Source organism: Lutjanus erythropterus, chromosome 10 (genome assembly GCF_056507025.1).
Source record: "Lutjanus erythropterus isolate fLutEry1 chromosome 10, fLutEry1.hap2, whole genome shotgun sequence".
Classification (NCBI taxonomy): Eukaryota; Metazoa; Chordata; class Actinopteri; order Lutjaniformes; family Lutjanidae; genus Lutjanus; species Lutjanus erythropterus.
In genome coordinates, this window is record NC_139326.1 from 18,296,460 (window position 1) to 18,312,392 (window position 15,933).

Below are 15,933 nucleotides of genomic sequence, written 5' to 3' on the forward strand. Positions count from 1 at the left end.
CCCCATCCAGGAGACCGAAGTGGCAGTTCCGTCCGTCCAGGAGCACCTCCGGCGGGCACGGCGGGTCTGGCGGGAGGCAAGGGCGGCTCTCACGCGGACTGCGGCTCGCAATCAACGATTGGCGGACAGACGTCGCGCTCCTGCCCCCCACTATCAGCCGGGTCAAAGGGTGTGGCTTTCCTCACGCGACCTCCCTCTGCAGACGGAGAGCAGGAAGCTAGCCCCCAGGTACATCGGCCCTTTTGAAATAGAAAAGGTAATCAATCCCTGTGTGATGAGACTCAAATTGCCCGCAGCCCTTAATGTTCACCCGGCCTTTCACGTTTCCCTGTTGAAGCCTGTGTCCACCAGTGCTCTGTGCCCTCCGGCCGAACCCCCTCCGCCCCCCCGGCTCATTGATGACCACCCGGCCTACACTGTCCGGCGGTTGCTGGACGTCCGCAGACGGGGCCGGGGATACCAGTTTTTGGTGGACTGGGAGGGGTATGGTCCAGAAGAACGGTCATGGGTGTCCCGTTCTTTTATTCTGGATCCGGACCTTATTAATGACTTTTACAGGGACTTTCCTGGCAAGCCTGGCAGGCCGCCGGGTGGCGTCCGTTGAGGGTGGGGTAATGTCATGGTTGTTGAGTTTTTTGGATTTGTTTTGGTGTTTTTGGTGTTTCGGGTTTCCTTGTTTCCCTTTTTCCCCCCTCCCCTTTCCTTCCAGGGCAGTGTGTGTGGCAGCGGCGGCGGTCATTGGCTGGCTCAGCATAATGAGACGCACCTGGCTCTCATCAGTGCACTTCCCCGGGTATATGAGCTTGGCCTAGTCTCCACTCCTGTGCCGGACTATTCAGTCGTTGTCGGTAATGTAGCGCAGCAAGCTTTCTAGTGGATCTTTGGTGTTTTTTCCTTCGTGATTCTAATCAACAGTGTTTTTGTGCAGCCTTCAGTTCCTCTTCCGACCGTGGGTGCAGCTCTCATGCTCCTGATCCTACGCCAGCACGGTTCCCCTCCTGTCGACCCCGCTGCGCCAGCCAGCCGACCGCGTCCAGCACCTGCCCTCGCCTTCCGTTGTTTTTTGCTCTTTTGTGAAACAATAAACTCTTTGAACACTGCTTTTATCTCGCTCTCTGCGTCTGGGGTCCTGGCCAAACTCTGAACCTAACATCAATATCACTACCAATATTACTTTCAGTTTAATTGCCATAACTACTTTTTCTATTTAGCTTACTTGTGTAATTATCTTGCTTCTATTCTATTCTGTTAATTTGCACTCTGTCTTTGCATTTACTCCTTATACGCTTTATATTTAATATTTTACTTATATTTGATAATCTAGTATTGTTGTTACTCTTATGTTACTGTACACAAATCATTATACTTACACAAATTACAAACATACTTATATTTATACAACATGTAAGCCAGACATGTCACATATATATGAAGGTGGATCAACAATGACTAATCTTGAATGTTATATGATTTTATTAATTACAAAAGACAAATAAGATATGCAGCCTTGTCACCCTGTAGTTACACACTGATGTTAGAGCCTATGTAAGATTGGGTATGTATATAATCAGTCTTAGGATGTCTTTTACAGTGGAATATAACCAAGCACATTTATAAGTACTGTACTTAAGTTGGCAACAGGTGGTTGTACTTTACTGATTATATGCTATTATATATTTTATATATTTTAGAGGAAATTATTGCATGTTTTCCCTTACTGCAATTATTTCACAGCCAGTAATTGTAATAGCTTTGCCCATCTGATAGACAATATATGATGCACATTTAGACCTCCACCAGCCCAACAATGAACTCTTCTCAGAGAGGGGGATGAGGAGGCCATTCAGGTCCTAACCAGTAACTTACAGAAGACAAGGGTTAAACAACTTGATTAAACCATAGATCATATATTAAATAAGATTTCAAACTATTTGATATACAGTCTGTGGCTCCAACTAACTGCTGTATTTGGACTGCTGTACTCATTTTTGCATGCACAGTTGCTACACATGCTCCTTAAACTACCCAACAGTGTACAGTTTCCTGAGTTAGCTCTACCTTGACCAGCTATACAACATTTATGTAACACGCTTGATCGAATAATAAAAATTATAATGGAGAATTTATGGTGTTTCTACTTTAACTTACATAAGTAAAGGATCTAAATAATTCCTTCACCACTGGTGTAATGTATGGTGTTGTCACAGTGAATGTAGGTGCAAGTGTGGGTGCTTACGAATAAATAAGTCAATACAAATGGGTGTGAGCATTTTTCTGCATATTTCAGCATGTGTATATATGGTGCAGCATAGATTGCTGTGAATCTCTAGATTTTGCATGACTAGTTAGATATGAAGTGTGTGGTGCAGTGGTGGAAGGAAACTAAACAGATTTACTCAATTTATTTGACAGTTCTAGTGCTCATCACTTTTCAGATTATGATTTTATATAAAATACATTGTTAAAGGTTAAACTGATTCTCCAGTTTGGCTCCCTTGTCACATTTCAGATGTCTGCAAGTTGCTAACGGTAACATCAAAGACTCATTTCCCCTCCAAACTTTTCAGATTGTGTTCTCAATATAATCTCCTCGATATGTGTGAAGCCCAGATAAATACGATTATCTAATATTTCACAACAAACAAAGGCAGAGAAAAGTAAAGAATAATCAATTTCTTTCTTTCTTTCTTCTTCCCAACCCCATTAATCATCTCACGGCCCCTGGCATTTATTATGTGATGCTTTGGAAGGGGCCAGACACCTATACTCAGAAACACGAAACAAAACTTTATAACTGATAAAAGATTAATAAAAAGCATAAGAAGCATCAGTCCTAGGTATATAATGCTATAATAATAATAATGTTCTTCTTCTTCTTCTTCTTCTTCTTCTTCTTATTATTATTATTATTATTATTATTATTACTGGTAGTAGTAGTATTATATCCATCACAGGGGCAATTTTTCTTCAGTTTTACTTTCTATACTTTAAGTATATTTTACTGATCATACTTCTGGACTTTCACTTCAGTAGGACTTTGAATGCAGTACTTTCACTGCAGTAAAGGATCTGAGTGCTTCTTCCACCACTGGTGTGATGTGACAGCTTTTCATTGACAGGGGAGAAGGTAGGGAAAAAGAGGGGTGAAGTGTCAGAGGCACAGGAAATTGCTCCATGTTGTTACAAAGATTTTAATGTTTGACACTGTCTCGAGGAAGGTGGGTCACAATTCCTTTAATGTCTTTTAAGAGCAGCACATGAGTGCGAATTAGCTGTGGGACATTAGAGGAAGCCAGTAAAATGAGCAGAAGATGTCTGCGACACCAGGAGGGTGATGTTTAGATCAAGTTCCAGGGGTTAGACAGGAGACAGGCGAGTTCAGGAGCAGCTGTAGTCTAGTCAGGAGATGAAGAAACAAAAGCCTGATTTTGGAGCTGAGCTGAATCCCTGAAGAATGGCTGGTGTGTGCATTGCTGTCTGTCCCAGCCAAGGATGTGATGGTTGCTCTATTTCAACTGCCTCCCTTCCACACACACACACACACACACACACACACACACACACACACACACACACACACACACACACACACACACACACACAGTCCTAATGCGCCTGGGACAACTTTAGCAAGATAAGCGAGATAAGCTCTGACACGAGCATATTTCCAGAGTTCAAACTAACTGGTGTGTATCTTGACATTATTGAGCTCGAATTATACCCTTCCCGCCTCCCACACTTAGCAACACTTCCACTTCAAAGTGTGTGTGAGAGGGAGTGAGTGAGATAGAGAGGGAGAGATTAAAGAACATAAAGATGGAGATAGAGTGTGTGAAATAAAGAAGGGTTGTATATAGTTTGTTTTGGTTAGAGGCTTGTGCCGCATTTGCATGACTATTTATATTAGCAGATCAAAATGATTTTTCTCTCATCTGGTTTTGTCTATAAGGTCCATAATGATTCACCTGAATGTGCCAACAGCACACAGTAAACTGCACTCAAACATGTCTCACACAGAATTTTAATGAAGCCGGAACAAGCCTGCAGTACATTATACTGTAAGATGAGATGTGTGATATATGAATGTACTCCAGGCAGTTAATTGCCAAAGAAGTGCTTATATTTGCATCTGCCTCAACTGCATGTTAAAGAGCCTGTTTATAATAAGGTATTTTTAAACAAACACACACATGAGTCAGAGTTAATAATAGGAAAACAACCGAGTGGTTATGTTTTCTCCATCAAATGCACATGTCCCATATGATGGTTCAATTGCATGATGGTAAATGACTTTTGTTTTGAAAGCAAATTAAATGATAACAGATGAGGAAAGAATTGGCAGGCAGGAGCGCATTAGTTCATGTTAAAAAACAACAGTATGGTGTTTGGCATCGGGCCTGTGGAGGCAGTGCTGTACTGAGTTGGTACTGTAACAAGACAGCAATGGTGCCTGACAGATTTAGGTGACAAAACTTGTTTAGATCAAGGTAACAGAACTTGGTTCAGTTTGGGTAACAAAGCTAGTTGGTTAGGTTAAGATAACAATCTTGGTTAGGTTTAGGTAACTGTCAGGGACCAAGCAGTGAGGCAAAGAGGAGAACAGGAATTTGTTGAAAAAGAGGGTTTTTATTTACCCAAAAAATGCCAAACAATATAAACCAGGAACTTAATAACTAGGCCTATAAAAAAGGTCGACAGAATACAACTATACTCATAATGACAGCAACAAAACAAGGTGTTAACTGAACAAACTGACCTAACAAAATGAAACATGAGGGAACATATATACTGGCTTGGCTAAACCAACTAACACAAAAGGGGAAAACAAAATGGATATCCACTAAAACTAATACACGGGAAAAACTAACTAAACCCAAACCCCCCTCTAACATGGCTGGAGATGGTATGGCCTGATGAGCTGGCCACAGGATTTAACAGGTTCCACTGCTTGGCCACACCTTTTGCCTGTCCAGGAGGAAACCACCCCCCCCACCAGCATGGTAACTCAAAAGAAGACAAAGAAAAATGATTAATACAACAGAAAATTACTAATTTTAACCTTACAGTGTGAAAATGTGTGCACTCCATTTAAACAGTGTAAAGCTAAAGGAAAATTAAGAAATTATAACTCAAATAAACTGTAGTGTGGACCTGAATTGTTTGGGGTGTGGTTGACTGCAAATTAAATTAACCTGTGCATTGAACAAAGCAGTGAGGTGAGTGTGTGCACGGTTTTACCCTCAACTGTCCATTTGTGTGGCCTTGGCCATCACAGTAACAAATCTTTGTTAGTTTTAGGTACCAAAATTACTTGATTAGGGATTAGATAACAAAACTTGTTTAGATTTAGGTGACAGAAATTGGTTAGGTTTGGGTCGCAAAACTAGTTGATTAGGTTAAGATAACAAATCTTGGTTAGGTTTTAGCACCAAAAATACTTGATAAGGTAGAGGCACCAAAACTAATTGGTTAGGTTTAAGTAATAAAGACTGGTTAGGTTTAGGTGACAAAACATGATTAAGTTTGGGTGAGAAAACTTCTTGATTAGGCTCAGGTAACAAAACTTAGTTAGGTCACGGCAACAAAACTAATTGTTTAGGTTTAGGTAACAAAAGTAGGTGTTTATGTTTATGTGACAAAACTCATTTAGGTTCATGCAACAAAACTACTTGGTTTAGGTTCAGACAAAAGAGCTACTTTGGTAGGTTTAAGCGCCAAAACTACTTGGTTAAGTTCAGGCAACAGAATTACTTGATTAAGTTTAGGAAATTATCATTGTTTGAGTTAAAATAAACTATTGACCACATGCTTTTCTATGATAGGAAAACAACTGAGTGGTTATGTTTTCTCCATCAAGTGCACATGCCCTGTATGATGGTTCAACTGCATGATGGTAAACGACTTTTGTTTTGAAAGCAAATTAAATGATAACAGATGAGGAAAGAATTGGCAGGCAGGAGCGCATTAGTTCACGTTAAAGAACAACAGTATAGTGTTTGGCATCGGGCCTGTGGAGGCAGCACTGTACTGAGTTGTTACTGTAACAAGACAGCAATGGTGCCTGACAGGCCACTACTCAGGAGCACAATTACCCACACACTCACACACACACATACACACACACAAACATACACACACGCTACTGCTTTAACAGGTGGCCTGTTATTATATAATGATAAGCCCAAAGCCTCACACACATTAGCTCTGTCCCCCTGGAGCTTGTACAGTATATCTATATATGATCTAGTCGAGATGTCTACCCAGGTGTGTGCGCACTGCAACGTAATGTGAGTTTGTGTATCTGGCACCATGTGGAAGTAGTTATGTTTGTGTTTTGTGGCAGGTTTGCAGTTTTCAATCTAACAAATTGATGTTGATTCTGGCTTGGTGTAAGGCTAGGAAGGTGTGTGTGTGTGTGTGTATGACTTAGGCTGTTTTCGGGGACACATTTCAGGCTCAAGACGAGTTTACTGGGGACGGCTGGTGCAAGTGAGGACAAAAGTTGCATTCCCAACTGGAAAAAAAATGATGCAGTTATGGGTAGGGTTAGGGTTAGTCTCCTGAAAAAGAGTGTGAGAAGTTAGCCTTGAGTGCTTTCTAACAGAAAGCCCTTTCTGTCAGAAACCTTAGGAAGTCCGTACCAGAAGCAGGTTGTTCTGATGAATGGGTTGAGAACTGGACTTCCACCCAGGAGACTGGAGCTTACTGTCGACTTATTTTTACACTTTTTATTATTATTTTTATTATTATCATTTTTCATTTTCTGTCGCAGTTTGGTTAGGTCAGAGCTGGATAAGGGAACTAAGCACCCATGACCACCAGAGGGCCCCAGTGAGAGATAAAAATTATGTTAATAGGCTGGCTAGCTAATACTACTGGTTTTAAAAAAAAAAAAATCCAGCTGTCTCTGTCAGAGCTGGTGTCATCTTCATGCACACAGTAAAAGTATTTTACTTTGAATATAGCACCAGACCAGTCTTGTGAGTTTTACACTTTTTTTAAATTAGCATTTTTTTTTTTTAAGATTAACAACCATAGAAGGATAAAAAATATGCCAGGCTGATGGTAATAGATTGGCCCTGGGTAAAGTTTAAGCAACAACATTACTTGGTTAGGTTTAGGCAAGAAAAAGTATATTTGTAAAAGTTCAATAAAAAATCATAGTTTGGTTTAAAGTAGACCATTAATTTTGTGTAAGAAAGGATTCCTAACAGGATTTCTGACAAAAAAAAGGGCTGCCTGACAAGAAGCACTGAAAGCAAACTTCTCCCATGTGCAAATGAATGTCTATGTAATGTCCCCAAAAATTACATAAGTAAGTGTGTGTGTGTGTGTGTGTGTGTGTGTGTGTGTGTGTGTGTGTGTGTGTGTGTGCATGGGGAGCATGGGGAGCATGCATCCCTGCCATCAGATTACAGCCTAAATGTGCCAGAAATTTAAGCACCAACTTTTTGAACTTTGCTTTTGTTTCCAGACTGTTACCTGATGGCCGCTCTGATGACTTCAGGGCCCATTTGTAAAAACCAAATGACTGACTGCAAGGCATGAGTTCCTGCGTGCGTGCATGAGCGCGTGCCAGCCCGGGACCAGGAGGGACCACCAGGGAAGGAAAGGCGGTCCAGAGAGCAGAGACAACAGACAAGAGAGCCTTTGAACCTGATGACATACCGATTCGCATCGGCTGCGCACAAAACCGCACCAAGTCCAACGATGCGGGCGGCATGCAGAGGACCTGCATCTTTATTGTGTCTTCAAAATTACCACTGACAGTTTGCATGACACAGAGCCAACGGACTAGCCTGCGTGTCCACAAAATACCAGTTAATCTTATTTGAATTTCCAACTCACCTCTTAACAGTTTTTTCTTGTTTTTTTAAACCTTACATAGCGAAACTATTAATCACGCTTAGATTTTCTCTTTCTCCAACGCGCATTCTTATGAAATGCCGTTGCGTAAAAATAGAAATACAGTTGTCCATAACTGGCACCCATTGACACAATACCTCCCGTTCCAGAGCTGAAGCTCCTCCCTATGTATGTGTGAGAGAGAGAGCGTGTGTGTGTGTGTGTTTAGCGGGTGGGTGACAGCTGGGATCGCTGCGCTGCGCTCCAGTCTGGTAAGAAGCTTCATCTCCAAATAGGATGACCGTCGGCTTTTGTGGAAGGGACTGCGTTCAGCTCCGTAGCTAGTTCTGGGACACCCGCTTGGTTCAGTTCACCTGAGGGGAGTTTAAAAAGCCAGAACGTCGTTTTTTTTCTCTCACCAGTGTGGATTTCCGATGGATATTCCCATTTGAAGAGGTGTGATTTCAGCGCGGCATGTAACAAAAAGAAGCGCAAGAGAAAAGTAGCGCTCGTATTGTTATTCCGAAGCGAGCACCCCGTCTGAACTGCTTTGAGAGCCGTATCTCATGGATTACTAAAAGACAGACTGGTGAAACCACTCCGAGGCATATCCATTCATGAGCTGAAGGTAAGATTTCTTTGTTTATTTCAAACTTTAGGTGCGCTTTTATAGACTGTACCAGTCTTACTGAGGAGCCCCGGAGGCTTGTTTTCTCTTAGAGCCAGGCTGCCGGGCGACAAGTGCACAAGCTTCACGAGGTTACTTTAGCAACTTAGGGCGATTTCGCGTATTTATATGGCATTTTAAAGTTACAAAAAATCTGAAAGTGCCCATTTTTCACTTCAAATGAGAACAGAGCTGTCTTCCTTTAGGAAAAAAAACATCTCCTACCGATATAAACAGACCACTATTCCGTGCGTAATCCCTCTTATGCTGTTTACCCTCATGGAATAAAGAAGTGAGGACACATTATGGATCATATTGGGTTTAACAACAATGTGAGAATCATTCCGAGTAGCAGGTACATGCACGGCAAATAAGAAATGTGCTTGTGGGAACTTGGAGGAGTCGGACCGACTGTTCTCCTCCTGCTCCTCCGTGTTTTGTGCCTTTTCAGCCTGTTTGACTCCAAAGATGTTGCAAAACTAAATTGCCAGTTGTTAATTTAGAATGAAAATGAAAAAAAAACCCACATTAATTTATGAGCCTAATAACAAATTCATGCTTGATTTGTTATGAAAACGGGCAAACATTGAAGTGCTTGCTCTATTACCACAGGGCATGATGGGATTTTTTTCATTTAATTTTACATGATTGGAAATTCAGAATTTAGAGCTGCCGTTTACATGTAGACTAATGATGCAGCCTGTGTTTACTACTTCTCTTCAGTTATCATTCTTTCTACACAACTCTAATGTGAATGATGGAGATTTGATGTGAATAAATTTTACATGCAGATTTTTATTGTCCTTAAGGGAGTCACTCTTCAGGGTCGCACTTTCTTTCTCTGTCTCACACACACATTGGTTCGGGTGTGTTCAGGGATGTCAAGCTATACCAGGAGGTGGAGTGGTGGCCACTATTACTGTGGTCCAAAAAGATCAATCAAATGTTTGTAATTCCGACAGGAGACAAAATTGCACCGGTCTTCAGAAGTGGATTTGCCATTAAATTAAGTGCTGCTGCACATTATTTCCTTTAACAAGCTGGGAGAGGAGATAGAGGCCTCACAAACCACCACAGCCAGCAAGCCTGACTGCCAACACCCAGTCATTGCCAGTGGTTTCTCCTCTCTCCTCCTCTCCCAGTATGAAAGATCCCCCGAGAGGCACTGGGAGAAAGCTAGAAAAAGGATTCAGCAACTCTAAATGTAGGTTATAGATTATCAAGTGTGCAAGGGTGATGATATAAATGGGTGAATCTGAAGAGTATTGAATGCCCACAGCAAAAGGTGCCTCTTGTCAGCTGATTTTCAGCAGCAGGACGGGCTGTTTTAGAAACATGATTCTGGTATAAAGACAAAAAAAAAAGAATGGAGAGGAAAGGATGATATATTTCATCATTTTTTTTTCCTGAAATCACTGGAAATATTTGGTACTCTGGTGTGTTTTTTTCATCTCTGACTTTATGTTTTTATTTTGCAGTCAGTATACATATTGTTCAGGGGGATTACACGGAGATCTTGAGTGAGAAACAGCAGAATGTTTTAACATTTCACTCCTGCTCCTCCTACAACATTCGCCTGAAGGCATTCAGATGTCCTGGAGGCATTTTTTGAGATGCTGCACGGGCTGCAAATCCCACCACACTGTTTCATAAAGGCTACAACAGCACAAACTAGAGTGCAAATCCTGCTATTAACACATTATACACAATGACATGTTGTGCTGCCGATACATGAATTACAGCGTGATTACCTTTGTGACAGCAGCCTGTCTGCTCTCCTCCTGGAGAGGCAGAATGGAGCACAGCAGCGACCAGAGTTTGTTGCTTGTATTTGGAGCAATGCTCCGTGGAGCGTTTGATCCGCCGATCCCCTAACAATAGCAATGGGGATGGCATTGTGTGTGACTGATGTGGATTTGTCACACTGTATGTGTGTGTGTTCATGTGTGTGTATGAGAGGCAGAAAGGGAGAGTCAGTGTTTACCTTTGTCAGTTAAGGACAGATGCAGCCTGGACACTTTGAATAATTGATAAGAGCTTCTGTTCAAATGAATTGGCCTTCGATTATAAACAACCGGACTGGTCAGCTGCTGTTAACCATTGCTCTTCATTCAGTTAGTGTCAATACCCAGCATTCAATAGTGTGTGTATTTATGCATATTTTATAAAAGCCATGTTTTATTGATGCACGTCCTTCGTGTGTGGGCTGCTGCTTTTTTCTTTTCTTTCTTTCTTTTTTTTTTTTTTTTGTTGAAACAATCAGAGTGTGAGAGAAAGCATCAAATCCCTCTCACTCATCTGGATGTGATTTATTGATGCTTAACCCATTTCCCAGATTCCACATCTTTCTAAATTGCCGCTGCTTCAATTACACTGGTGCCTGAACACTAAATGACAAACCTGTTCTAGTATAGCGGAACATTAAAAGAGGATAATCACGAGTCTGTGTTATGTGTTTTAGCACATTTTTATTTTAGAATACAGGTCATAAAATTCAGATCACACCCGTGTTATCTGGAAATGTAGAAAATTGAGAAGTGATGATATATAGGCGTAGTTAAAAATGACTGATCTTGGGCTATGAATTACTAAAATCATTTCTGGTGTTATACATTATCTAGGCAATTTGAAAAGGGGCACCAGAAAACGGCGCAAAGAGGACACCCCTAACTCTGTGACACTGGTTGGACACTGTTGAGGATAGGGGTGTCAAGTGTCTCCAAATCCATGATTTTCAATTCAATATTGAAATGGTGACACCCCTAGTTGAGGAAATATTTGACACAGAAAGATTCACACATGAACTCAGACTGCAATGATCAAAATTTATTGCAAAATGGGACAAATGGACTGTCTATAAGACTCTTCACAGAGATGCCACTTGAGCCCCTGAATAAAGGCAGAGACATAGGCTGCAATGATTAAACACAGATTTAACATTAAAACCTCAGTTGCGCAATCAAAAACAAATCTCAGTTTAGTACATCCAAGTTTAGTGATGTAAATTAAGTAGAGTTTAATCAATATGGAGCCTGCTTACCCAAATTAAAATAAATGAACAGGACTAGTGCTTGGTGGTTAGCTAAAAAGTCAACAAGTTAGTCTACCCATGATGGCTCAGCAGAGAATTATTTTGTTCAGTCCATCTCAAAAAGGCAGCAATTTTAAAAGTTAGACCTCCTAAATTGTAATTTATTTATTTATTTATTTATTTATTTATTTTAACCTAGGTTTAAAGTAAAAACTAACCTGAGCTTTAGAGAGAGGTTTGAATTTAACCTTTCTTAATTTTAAACTAGTTTCTAACTAGCTTTTTAACTAGCTTTAACTAGCTTTGGTGCAACAAAGATTTAGACAAGTTTAAAAATAAACCCCCATCAGTGCAACCCAGCTCTAGACTTGTGTTGCTACGTTATGTATCCCACTGGAATGATTTATGTTTGTTCTGTGGTTACTAAAAGCAATAAAACTTAAGTTAAAAAGAGAAAAGAAATGCATGTCAGCATAATCAAAAAAGCTCATGTTTTAATGGAACTGTCCATCACAGACGTTACGCGGCACATTCACTGATTTCAGCTGCACTCAAGTTGGCTCTCGTCTCAGACTCAGTTGTGATTCAGAGGGTGAAAAAAAAAATAAACAGGAAGATATTTTAACCTGCGTTAACAAATTACACAACTCCCCACTCTATAAACATTTTACTTAACCTTCTGCTGCTCCTTTTCACTCATTTCTTTTTTTTGGCTCCAATTTCCTTGACCTGCTGAAGTTGAACTCATTATTTGATAAATGCCTTGCATTTTATCTAAGAAAACACTCTGAGTGATATTATACAGGATAAGAGACAACTGGCTGACCCACATCTAAATCTCCACGTATCTGCTTTGTTGGGATATTTGATTTTCTTAAGGGCCTGCAGTTTATTTGCTCACTACCATCCTTTCCAGTTAAATTGGAACATTTTGCCTACTGTTTATGGGAGATGATAAATGATACTGTAGAAACCTAATATATCTCACCATGCAGTATGGTCCAGTGTGCTCTATGCACAGCATGGCTCATTGAAAATGTAATCACTCGCTAATCACTTGCTTCAGCGTGTTGTTCCGTGTTCCCGTTGTTTTTCACACACACACAAACACACACACACACACACATGCATGGATGCAATGCGCTGTATTTTCCAACTTTCACTGTGTTGTTCTGACTGGCTGCTCTCCTCCCACTTAGCCTTAACCCTTCCGGCTCCCTATAAATGACTCTACAGAGCCTCCACTGAATTAACCGTCCATGTGTTAAACACTCTTCTTCATACTCGTTACATTAGCATAATTGATTGAGCGTGTTGTCTATGCCAAGAAAGCCAGAGGCATGGAGGACCAGGCAAAAGGCTCATTCGGGCTGGGCGCCGCAAGTCAGTTGGTGGAATTGGCCCGGTGTCTGTTGGTGTTTTGGCTGTCGGTGCTTGGCAAAGCTTTGTTGTTAGAAATTAAGTGAATTAGAAAGTGATAGCCAGCCCATCTAGGAGAAGATTGCTGAGGAGCCAAACTTTAGCACACACGCGCCAAATGAAAACACAGCAAGAACATTTAGAATCAGCTCATAAAGTCAGGTCTCTCCCCATGGAAATCAGTGGTTCCCAACTGTTTTCCATAAGGGATCTCTTTTTCTATCATTGACTAAACTGACCAACCCTGACTAGGGTTGTAAGAAAATATTGTTAGCCTTGAGTATTGCAATGTTATGTTTTGTGATACTGCACTTCTCAAAACTCAGAGATGAGTTTTCCTGAGATTGTAGGAACTTTGTATACAATCCTCTGTGTTTGGCTGTTTTATACTTTTCTAATGCAGGATGAGGCTGTTTAGCAGTGTGAAGGCTCTGTGAATGAAGTGTTTGTTCAGGTCTTCACTGTGTGCTTATCCTGTGAATTTTTTTAAGTTTATATTTTAAAGGTAGAATTCGTAGTTGACTGCCGAGTCTTATTCCCAGGATGTCGAATACTGATGCTTCAGGTTGGTAACGCGTCCCAAGCACAGCAAAATAGTGAGAAAATAAGGAAATACAGGCAGTGGGCAGGGTCTCTGCAGATACATCCACCACCACACGCTTCTAGCCCGTCATGACTGATAATTGATAGGGATTGTGTTAATAGGAGTCTATATATAGTTTTTTAGGAAACTGTTGCCTATTTTGCCTTTAAATAATACTTTAAAACTTTAAAAATAACAAATTTATTTAGTTTTATTCACAGAAATGAGTCAGTGCGACCCCCCATTAACCTTTGGTGACAGCTATTGGGAGTCGGGGCCCCCAGTTTGCGGACCACTGTTGTAAATAGTGAGTAAATGCGACATTAGCATGTGGTAATACCTCTGTCAGAGCAGAGTTTGGTCGCCTGTCATTACTCAAATGGAATGGAAAGGAAATGCATTTGCAGGGATAATCCAAAAGCAGCGGTAGCAGGGCTTTGTGTGATTGCTGGGGAGATGGATGAATGACTGGCCTTGAAAGGAGCCAAGTCTTATACTACGGATCAGATGATGTAAAATCGTGGTACACAGTGTAAAAATATGATGTCCTAATTCCCGTCCTGCTGTTGTGCTTTTACAGGTGAGAGCAGCCAGCTGTGAGTCATGGAGACAGCCACAGTCTGTTAAGACTCATTAGGGCTGCGTCCGCAGCTGGGGCTGTGGTTATTTCTGTGGTTAGCTTGCTTGTTTGCAGCCAATAAGGAGCGCGTGTGTGTCCTGAGGATGTTAAGCATGAGGAAAACTCCAACTCTGCCTGTAGCACGTGTCTATGAGCCTCTGTTTGGTGTATAAGTCAGATCCTTTCCCATTTGCTGTGTGCATATTACCACAAAGCTCGGAGGGTGGCTAATGGTGGGGGGGTTTGAGTGTGTGTACTCAGATTGTGTACCATGCGTGCTTGTTTGCGTGGCGTTGTTCGAGTGCATCTGTCCCTCCTCCCCAGGCCCCAGCGATTGGCACTGCATCTCTCATCTATTAATCATAGAGAGCGCTTGCTCTCTCATTCCGTTGCCATAGTTTCAGGACCTGAGACAGTGTTGGGGTGCCTGGCTGCCTAGAGAGAGGAGAAGTGAGAGGAAGAAGGAAAGGAGAGGAGAGGGAAGGAAAGAGGTGTGACGACGGAGAAAAGGAGGAAATTATATAAACAGTGTAGCGAGAGGAAGGCGGAACAATTGAAAGACAGCAGAGGAGGAAAGAGGGGAAGTGATTGAAAGAGCAATGGCAGGCTAACACGCCAAGCAGGTCCTCACACCGCGGATGAGTGTGCTTCAAGAACCAAAATGGATTCCATTTTTATCTCAGCGGTGAACCCTCTATCTCCTTCTGTGCGTGCATCTTTTCAGTCTTTCTCTTACATGCACACATATATATAAACTCTCTCCATCTCTCTGTGCTTTCCTTCCTAAAGAGAGCGGAAGAATATTTTCACAGCAGGCATCGTCTTGAGAATAGCGCCGCGTTCATGGGGCCGGTGCATCTCTAGTGTGTTACAGTACATTGAACGGCTGTTATTTCACCTTGCTTTACAATGGGGAAGCCTTCCACTGAGCGGAGATGGAAGATGGGCCAGGGCCTCCTGTTTCATGCTCAGTTGGATGTTTTGATGGTAAATCATGCTGAATTCATGTGTTATTCAATGACGGATTACAACAGAAATCGACCACTATGGAAATTTCCATGGCAGGGAAGACCTCTTGTACAGCTGAGCGGACAAAATCAAGTATCATGATGTTTTTGACCAAATACCTCAGTAAACATACTGTAGAGATGAATGTTGATGCTTTCACAAAATACACTAAAAAATGAAAAATTTTGAGGCAACTTATTTCAAAAGATTTTTAAAATTATGAGCCCAACTGTTAAATTTTTATAAAACCATTACCAACTAATACTGTTTTGTTGATAGAACTTACTTTCCTTTTTTAGTTAACCTTACAGTGACCCTCTAACTCTATTAGATCTTTCCATAAGCAATCATCGGTAATCTAAATATAATGACTAAGTGGGTAAATGCAAATAATAATTCAGAAAAGGTGATGACATCCGTTCAATGTAATGCAAGGACAATATGGAAGTTCCGCTGCCCACATTAAAACAAAAGATGTAGTTTGTTGATGCTGTGAAGTAACTTGCGATCATGGGAGTTATTGTCCTCATTGTATAGCTGATGAAAATCTATCTGACGCGATGCAGGTAGAAATCGTGTTCACGGACGAGGTGTACTATTCGCACGATGTTTAGTCATGTTTGCTGATGCACCATTTCCTTGAATAAAATTACCTGAATATATAATGTAGACCTTGCATTTTTAGACATTTTAATGTGGAAATGTTACGTACCATAACTTTAAAAACAGAAAAATTATGCCATATTATGATATAACAATTT

The 15,933-nt window shown here is 41.1% G+C and overlaps 1 protein-coding gene and 1 long non-coding RNA gene across 4 annotated transcripts in view; both read left to right on the top strand.

The window, feature by feature from the left end:
• The first annotated feature begins 416 nt into the window (after positions 1-416).
• LOC146320277 (uncharacterized) lies at positions 417-1,100 on the top strand. The gene is made up of 2 exons (XR_014771501.1): positions 417-848; positions 929-1,100. It is a non-coding gene; the product is annotated as an uncharacterized LOC146320277 (long non-coding RNA).
• A 6,379-nt stretch (positions 1,101-7,479) lies between these two features.
• The window catches only part of sema6a (sema domain, transmembrane domain (TM), and cytoplasmic domain, (semaphorin) 6A), a 146,352-nt gene continuing 137,898 nt past the window's right edge, over positions 7,480-15,933 (top strand). For all 3 annotated transcript variants that reach the window (XM_084728487.1, XM_084728488.1, XM_084728489.1), the window contains exon 1: positions 7,480-8,473. The gene's annotated coding sequence lies outside the window, so the exon portion shown is untranslated. The remainder of the gene's footprint in view (positions 8,474-15,933) is intronic.